Genomic DNA, 9023 nt, shown 5'->3' with positions numbered 1-9023 from the left:
GAAAGAGAAAAAATCCTGGAATTAGAACTGTCCCCAGAATATCAGCAGTGGAAAATGTCTTCACTCAGAGAATTAAAATGTATATATACTCATGTGTTCATTGATTTGTTTTCATACATATGTCAATGTCCCTGTCGGATGTGTTGTCCAGCATCCTTATGTGAGAAGTGGGCTTCTAGTTTAGTGTGTATTCAACACAATGAACCTGCAGCAATACCAAAAAAAAATGATGAATTCATCATGTCCATCTCTGTTAGGACCAACCAGATTCTGCCACTCAACATCTTCATGTTGAGACGTACCTCACAAGGACTAAGGTTGTGTCCTTGTTGGCAACTACTAGTGTCTGAAAAGGCTGCATTTCTACTTGCTAAAATGAATGGATATTGAGAAAAAAATTAACAACAGAGATTGGCATCATGGTTCAGAAATGCCAGTGGAGAGATCTCTAATCTCTACTCTCTGTTGCCAAGAAGGTGAGATCTAGCAAAGGACTTTTAAAGCCCAGGAAATAAAACTACAAGAAATGTCCAGTCCTCAGTGGTTCCAATTTCCTGGGATGAACCTGGTAGATTTCTAGCTTAGGGATGTTTATGCAGCAATAGGTGGAAAATATGTAATAAGCCATAGCCTTGTTACAGCCATAGGTGGAAAATTCAACCAAAAGCTGAATGTCTTCTTTCTCTGGTGCAGTTCACAGACTGACAGTCCTTGGTAGCAGCATGCAGGAAGGAGTCGAGAGTTTTAGGGAAGAGCTGGGGACAAGAGCCCCCTAAAGCCATTGCAAAGACACGAGGGCTGCTGGATGGTGGCCCTGTCTGTCTTGGTTTCCTAAATTCTGTACCGATATTAGGGAATCTACTAGATTCAGAAGGGAAAATCAAATTACTGCTTATTTTGCAGACAGCCAATTGTGAAGATGGGGACAGAGTTTTCTTTCCTCCCGTTGAAGAATGTCAGGTGTTTCTTAAGGAGAACATCATAGACACTATGTACCAGAGGGTTTTTGTGCGATTGTTGAATGGTTCTAAGAAAGGCACAATATACTAAGCCCAGCAAGACCATTGGATATTGCTATTCATATAACCAGGAATAGTGACTACTGTAAAACTGTAACTAGTAAAACAAACCACATGGGAGCTTGACAAAGAGAGAATTCCCAGAGCTAGCTGGCCTATGAAACTCCGAGCAGCATACCTCAAGCTCTGTAACAGGCTGTCAGAAACAGCTGTCTATCAAGTGCACATGATTTCAAACCATTACTAGAGGAACCAGAATTATTAGAAATTGGCTTTAAGACAGAGAAACACTCTCTGCTTCTTTATAGGATATTGAATGCATCCAAGGCTTCTATTTTTAAAAGGTTTCTATGCTAGAAGAAGGATGTTTGTACCTGAAAGCTTGTAAAGAACATTTTTTTCCAACTATTTAGTTGGGTTAATAAAAGAGATCACATTTACCCAAAGAATGCTGTCTCCAAGGTTTCTGGGACTTTGGGTCTGTGAGCTGGATTCATGGGGTGCCTGTACATGAGTGAGAAGGCTGTTCCAATGCACTGCGATTAAAGAGGGTTGGAGCAGACACAATTAATCGAGTCTGCTGGAGCATGGTAATTACCGCCCTCCAGCAGCCTCTTGCATTTCATATATTGATATCCCTGCACTTCAAAATGGCAGCAGATGCACTTGATTTAAAGGTCGTATAAAGAACTATAGTTCAAATGCCCCCACGGCCATTTTAAAGCACACAGATGCCAATACATGAGACGCTGCAGTGCTTTAATTAGAGCAGCTGTCGGAGTCACTCTAACTAAAGCATTGCACCTCCCACTCCCCACCCCTGGAGCATGTGTAAAAGTGCCCATGGGTATCTAGCCCTGCATCATGTATTGAGTACAGGCAGTGTAAGTACTTCTCACAATCTACATTTTACACATACATTTGGTTTCCCCAGATAGGTTGGAAAGTAGTGATGCTACATATTAATATGTATAGGTGTGCTGATGTACATTTGGGCATGTTCAAGTATATTTTTTATAGTAATAGGAGTTGGGATTGCTGTCCACACAAGGGACTGTGTAACAGTATTTGAAAAGCACAATAAAATTTGACAATGTTACAGAACTATTAAGTACCTTGGTAGAGGCTGGGTTTAGAAGGCAGTTTCAACACCAAACTTATCTTGATGCCATGCTGACCTATGTTAAATAGCCAGGATTTAAACATGATTTTATGTCAAAAGCCTCACCTCCATTAGGGAAATTGCCCATTGCCAAAAATCAGTGCAGATGAATCAATTCTTAAGACAAGCTAGCTGTGAGCAGAAGCAGCCCTAGTTTCTTTGAGCCTACAATAGCAACTGAACCACAATATGTAGTAAGAGAAGTTCAGCAATAAGCAGTTTTCTTTGTGTGGAAGGATCTGTGCTAACCAGAAGGAGGATGCGAGCCAGGGGACAGCTAGGATTATCTTAGAGCGGGATTTACCATTTTTATAGTGCTCTATGTGCCCTAACTTTCTGGCACATGGTTATGGCTGTAGAGCACTTTCTGTGCATTTATCATGCACTAAAAGTAATGTCTGTACCTGGCCTTAAAGACAAAACTCTCCAGAACACCACAGCTAGTGTTCAATTTAGTGTTTCCTCTTTGCTGCAAACAAAAATCATCTGATTTTATTAGAAGGAGACATAACCATTTTGTTCTCTGGGACAGATCAAACACCTGAATCTAAATATTTTCCCATTGTTATTTATTTCAGACAATTCTGTTTTTTTTCACAGGGAAATGATGGACTGCATAACTGGAAAATATATAACATCAGTAGAAAGAGTCCTTTACTCTTCCTGAAATGCAAGGTGTCTCAGACATTGAGGATAATATGCTGCTATTTTAGGTTGTTAGATTAAAGTCAATGTGCTAGGTCTTCAGATTCAGGTAATATAAGACACAGCAACTCCTGTAACTGGAATGATATAATGTGCTAACAAGAGCAAGACTCAACACTTTGCTACTGGATATTAGACAGAGCACAGGGAAATTATTTGAAAATTATTTGTAAAGGGCTTTGAAATTATATAAATCATACCTACCCTACAGCACTTTACCTCCAGCATTAGCTGCCTATGGGCATATGAATGGGATGATAAAAGTCTCCAGTAATTACTTGTTTAACTCTGATTTACTAGCCCCATTTATACAAATAGGGAGAAATTCAGTGTAGCAGTAACCAGTAATCAATGTTTCTGTTACTTTAAATTAGACATTTTATTGGTGAAGTCATCAGTATTGTTATACACCACAGTTACTCCTCTTACCTAGTACAGAAATCATGCTGTAGTAAAAAGCTTTTCCTCAAAGAGCACAAACTACAGCTCTATCTTATACTTTGTGCATTTCCACTGAGTCAGGAGAGAATCCAGAGACTGTGATGCTACTCCAGCTATTATTCCCAAAGCTTCACAAGACAGAAATGAAAGCAAAGAGTGAGACTTGAAGTTACAGTGATGATGCAGGTAGCTGTGCATGGATCTGTCAACAGAATACAAATTTCCAGGTCTTTCCTTACTGGATCTTCTGGACTAGACCCTTTACAAGTCCAGAATGCACTGAAAATAGTGGATATGTGTTTTACATCACTAGATGGCAATTAAATATATGATGATGATTTATTTACCTTCTACATTGTTATTTATCAGGAAAATATCCAAGCTTTTTGCTGGACATGCTCAATGCAAGTTTCAAATCCAGTTTAAAGCTGCTTCACATGGATACCACAATACCAGAACCGAAGACCAGTAAGACTGCTGCAAGTGGGGCACAGCACATTCCATTGACCAAGAGGACAAAAGAAAATCAGTACATTCTCTTTTGATTACCACTGCGGCTGGACCAGGTTGTCAGTAACTCATCCCACTGCACGATCTGGTCTAATTAAAGAACTGCACAGACCTCTCCCCCCGCCCCCTGAGCATGTGTAAAAGTGCCCATGGGTATCTGGTCCTGGAAGGAAAACATATACAGAGATAGACATATACAGGAAGACAGTGTTCTTGACTCCACACATTAAAAATCATGAGGTTGCTTAAAGAGCATAAGAGTTTCTAGTTCATTTCTTCTGAGGGCTGAAAACAGATTTTTTATTATTAATGAAAGGCTAAAATCTCCATATTTTCGATTACCATGAGACTCAAAATAACATTGCAGAAATTGGCAATAGGGCTGCGTGAAGCTTTGGTAGCCAATTTGATTCGGAGAAGATTCAGCCCAATTTGGCAGCCAAATCTCCGAATCTGAACTGAATTGGGAGACCAAATCGGAAGCATCCAAATCAATTCGGAAAAGATTCAGAAAGATTTGGAGGGCGCACTTGCAAGAAAGAGAAACTGGAAAGAGGGAGAGGGAAGGGTGGGGGGAAAGACTGCTTTGATATTGACATCTGAAGCTGGACAGTGACTGTGATCTTTCCCTGAGTTCCCTTCCAATCACAGTGCAGTGGGGGAGGCAAGTAGAAACAACATATAAGGCTGTGCATTAGGGCTGTGCAAGGCTTTGGACACAGTTTCGGATCCGGAGAAGCTTTGATGCTTCGGGGTCTGAAGCAGCACATCCGGATCAAGGCACTGGCCTCATTAGGCTTCCCGAAGCAGTTCGGAGCTTCCAAAGAGCTTCAGAGCCTCCTCGGAGCTGCCTCAGAGATCCGGCCATAGGGTGTAATGGGGAAACAAGAAAATATCTATAGCTTTGTTGTTTTTTGTCCAATTTGGATGAAATTTTCAGGGCTGGTAGACTCTGCAGAGGTAATGAAGTTTTCCAAGTTTCAAGAAGATAAGGGGTTTCGGGGGAACAGCACCCCAAATTCTTGAAAGCAAAACTCAAGTCACGTCTAGGTGTTACAACATAGTGGGGTGAAAACTGCAGGGGTGGTGGCTCTTACTAAGGCCACAAAGCCTGCCAAGTTTCAAGAAGATCAGTGCAGGCGTTTTGGGACAACTCTACCCCAAATTATTGAAAGTAAAACTCCTGTCACATCCATGTGTTACAACACAGGGGGGTCAAAACTGCAGGGGTGGTAGCACTTACTGAGGCCACAAAGCCTGCCAAGTTTCAAGAAGATCAGTGCAGGCGTTTTGGGACAACTCTACCCCAAATTATTGAAAGTAAAACTCCTGTCACATCCATGTGTTACAACACAGGGGGGTCAAAACTGCAGGGGTGGTAGCACTTACTGAGGCCACAAAGCCTGCCAAGTTTCAAGAATATCAGTGCAAGGGGTTGGGGGGAACTGCCCCTCAAGCTATGGACAAGCAAAACTGGTGCCATGGGTATTGTGGGACTGACTGTGTCTGGCTTGGGGTGGGGAGGGGAGATACTACTGCAGGCCTGGCTGCTAAGCTACTGTTACCAGTTACCAATCAATCAATCATGATTCACTCAGGGACCAGGGACTCCGGGACCAGCTCAATACACAGGACCTAGTTACTACATACCAACTTAACGAGCATCAATTAGCACCTACAAAACCAGGCTAAGGAGAGGAAAGACTCGATACAGACAATCAACTGCCCCAAGACAGAGACAATCTTGGCACGAGTTTTGCCCCTCAGCAGCTAGGGGTGCAGGGTCCCAGAACCCCCCCTGCACCAATCTCCTTAACAGCTGGCAGGCATTGTGGCTGCAGCAGGGGCAACCATTGCTGCAGCTGTCACCCCGCTGCACCTTAACATGCAGTGTCACCCATGGCACAAGTTTTGCTTGTCCACAGCTTGAGGGGCAGTTCCCCCCAAACTCCTGCACTGATCTCCTTGAAACTTGGCAGGCTTTGTGGCCTCCATAAGAGCTACCACCCCTGCAGTTTTGACCCCTCTGCGGTGTAACACACAGCCGTGACATGAGTTTGGTTTTCAAGAATTTGGGGTACAGTTCCCCCCAAGCCCCTACACTGATCTTCTTGAAGCTTGGCAGATTTCATGCTCTCAGCAGAGGCTACCATCCCTGGAAGTTTCACCCAAATAGGACCAAAAACAACATAGTTATAGATATTTCATTGATTCCCCATTATACCCTATGGCCAGATCTCCGAGGTGGCTCCGAAGCTTTGGAGCTGCTTTGGCCAGATCGAGGTGAAAACCTGGTCTGGAGCTCCAGATTGGATGATGGCCATCTGAAGCGGCCGTATCCAAAGCCAGATCGGTTCACTGCCGACTCACATAGGCCTACTGTGCGTGAAGTGATCTGTGCCTTTTGTGAGCTGTCTCTCTCTTGGACCAGCAGCATCTGAAAGACTCTGGCTTGCTATCTAGTCTCTTGGTAGCTAGTCTCTCTTCTTCTGCATTTTCCCTGACAGTGTGTCATCACTGTGCAGGAAAACACAACATATATTACAGATATACACACATTTTGTAGCACACTAAATATTATGAAGCGTGCTGGAAATTCAGGTGCCAGGTCTTCTGGCAGGGGAAGGAGAGGGCGGAGGGAGAGTGTCCCAGCCACCTGTGGAGCGTTTGGGATTGAGAGTATGGTCAGGGGTAGAAAGGTAAGAAATGTTTATTGACTTAACAAAAACACGACTATGCATAGTATACTAAGACAGATAATGACAGACAATAATAATTTGCATCAGCAACTTATCGGCAGTCCCCTCTAATGCCTGATGTATGACAAGTTTCTCTTTCCACAAAGCTCAGCGAAGTCAGGCATCCCCAATCAGCGCTGTCCGAGAGGTACTGGGAAGAACCCTGGTATTCAGTCTTTGGGCTCCTCGAGATCCATGGGCCCACTGATCCAGGTCAACAGCTAATTCATCCCTTTTACAAAAATGTATCTTCCTTCTGAATGATTTCTGGATGTGCCAGCCAATTTATAACTTCTGAGCTGTGCTGATAATTTACAGCCATTCAGATTCTTTTTACTTCAACTAGCCTTAGACTAACCAATATCAGTACAAGCCTTGCATTCTTCTGATAAGGTTAATTTTAACTATGTCACAGGGCCCACCAGCACTGCTTCTATAAGGCTTTCCTAAATTTACTAGGCCTCATACTACATACAAGGCCTCCTTGGATATCTGGAGCAGCCAGGGTGGAGAACATTCTTACCACTCCCTCACAAGGCACTGGTGCAATCACTCAGGGCGTTGGTAGGCTCTTCTTCAAGCAGAGGTGATGGATGAGTCCCACATGGCAAGGGGGATCATGGTGCCCATGAACCATATGGTGCAGGGGTGGCTCACTGGGCAGGGGTGCAGGGGTTGAGCTCACCCATGGGTTCATGGTCACCGACAATGAGGCCAATATGGTGAAGGTGGTGAGATTGACCAAATCAAATTGGGACTGTAATTTGAATCACAGAATTGAATCACTGTCCCTCCACAATGGCCAAATTCAAATCCACATAGAATACTTGCCACTTCGCACAGGCCTGATTGGCAACACTAGAAAGGTCTCAATATAATACTTGCTTTATTAATGCAAAAGCAATTATTCCAGTTATCTGTACTTAAAAATGCCCTATCTTCATTGGCAGGCAAGGTTCTTTGGGTAAATGTAATATCTTCTCTTAGACTAACTAAATAGTAGGGGTGTGCAACGAGGGCCCTATTCAATTTGGATTTGGATTCGGCCCAAATCAGGGACAGTGATTCAATTAATTGATTTGGATCACTGTCCCTCATTTGATTTGGCTGAATCCAAATCTGAAGATTCAATGCTGATTTTGAGAATCAGTGATTTGGACATAGACACAGCTTTCAAAGATTTTCTACATACCTCAAGGTACCAGCGTGGCTTGTGAATGCTATGATGCTGGGGCACATGGAGCGTCCCACCAGGAGTGCAGGGGGGCCCTCCACATGCTTGGTGGTGAACTCATAACTGGACTGGAAGTACTTCCAATCCACTTCCAGGTCCACTGGGGAGTCTGCGGAGGGGGACCCCCTGTTCCAGTGATCAGCTGCAGAGGGACCCCAGGTGCTCCCACAGACCCAGAAGGCACCAGTCGCTGAGCCAGGGGAGTGTGGGGGGGGGGAGGGGCTCCCAGAGAGCTTCCCAGCAGACCCGGAAGTGGACCAGAAGTGCTTCTGGTCCACTTCTGGGTTTGCTGCCTAGCACGCTGGGGAGCCCCCCATGCTTCTGTGGGACACTCCATGTGCCCCAGCATCGCAGCATTCACAAGCCACCTGCTACCTAGAGGTATGTAGAAAAAACATTTAAAGCTGTGTCTACATCCGAATTGTCAAATCTTTCCAAATCTCTCCAAATCAATTCAGAGGGTTCTGATTCAATTCAGAGAGATTAGAGTCCTCTGATATGATTTAGATTCAGAGATTTGGCCATCGAATCAGGCTGCATCTCCACCAAATCAAATCAAGGACCAAAGCTTCATATAGCCCTACTAAATAGTGGGAAAAAAATGTTCTTTGAAAGCTTTTAGGCACAAACACCCTTCTTCAGGCATAGAGAGGGTCTCCTGTTGTTTTGTGTTCTCCTGAATGGAATAGAAGCCAATATGCAAAATGCAGGTCTGTGAAAATGCAAATGTGTGGCAGTAAGGATCAGAGGTCAGGAGAGACAATAGGTGTGAGACAAGTAGTTGGGGATGGGAAAAGTGGGGAATGTTGACCTGGTGATATAATGTAGCTGGTAAAATGTGAAGAGGTTACCTGGGGTTACTGAATGGCAGGAAGGTTATAATGTGCCATAAATCCAATGTCTATATTTAGTCTATGATTTTTTGTATCCAGTAGATTTATTAAGTGAAGGTCATAGGGTGATCTACACAGGGAAACCAAGACAGGATTATGAATTATAAATGTACCTCTACAGCCTTCATATGAAATAATTTGGGCAAAGCAATAAATGTACATTTTACTATTCTTAAGCTGTTAAATATTTATTAAACTACATATAAACTGTATGATTTTTAATCTTTTAAATCAATACTAAAAATATATATTCTGTATCTTTTTTTCCTAGGGCTGAAGCTTTTCCAGTAATTGAGATGCCATCTTTCTTATAGCAGTATT

Source organism: Alligator sinensis, unplaced genomic scaffold, assembly GCF_000455745.1.
Source record: "Alligator sinensis unplaced genomic scaffold, ASM45574v1 scaffold1001_1, whole genome shotgun sequence".
NCBI classification, from domain to species: domain Eukaryota; kingdom Metazoa; phylum Chordata; order Crocodylia; family Alligatoridae; genus Alligator; species Alligator sinensis.
The sequence above is the reverse complement of the archived record's forward strand: the minus strand, read 5'-3'. Positions refer to the sequence as shown.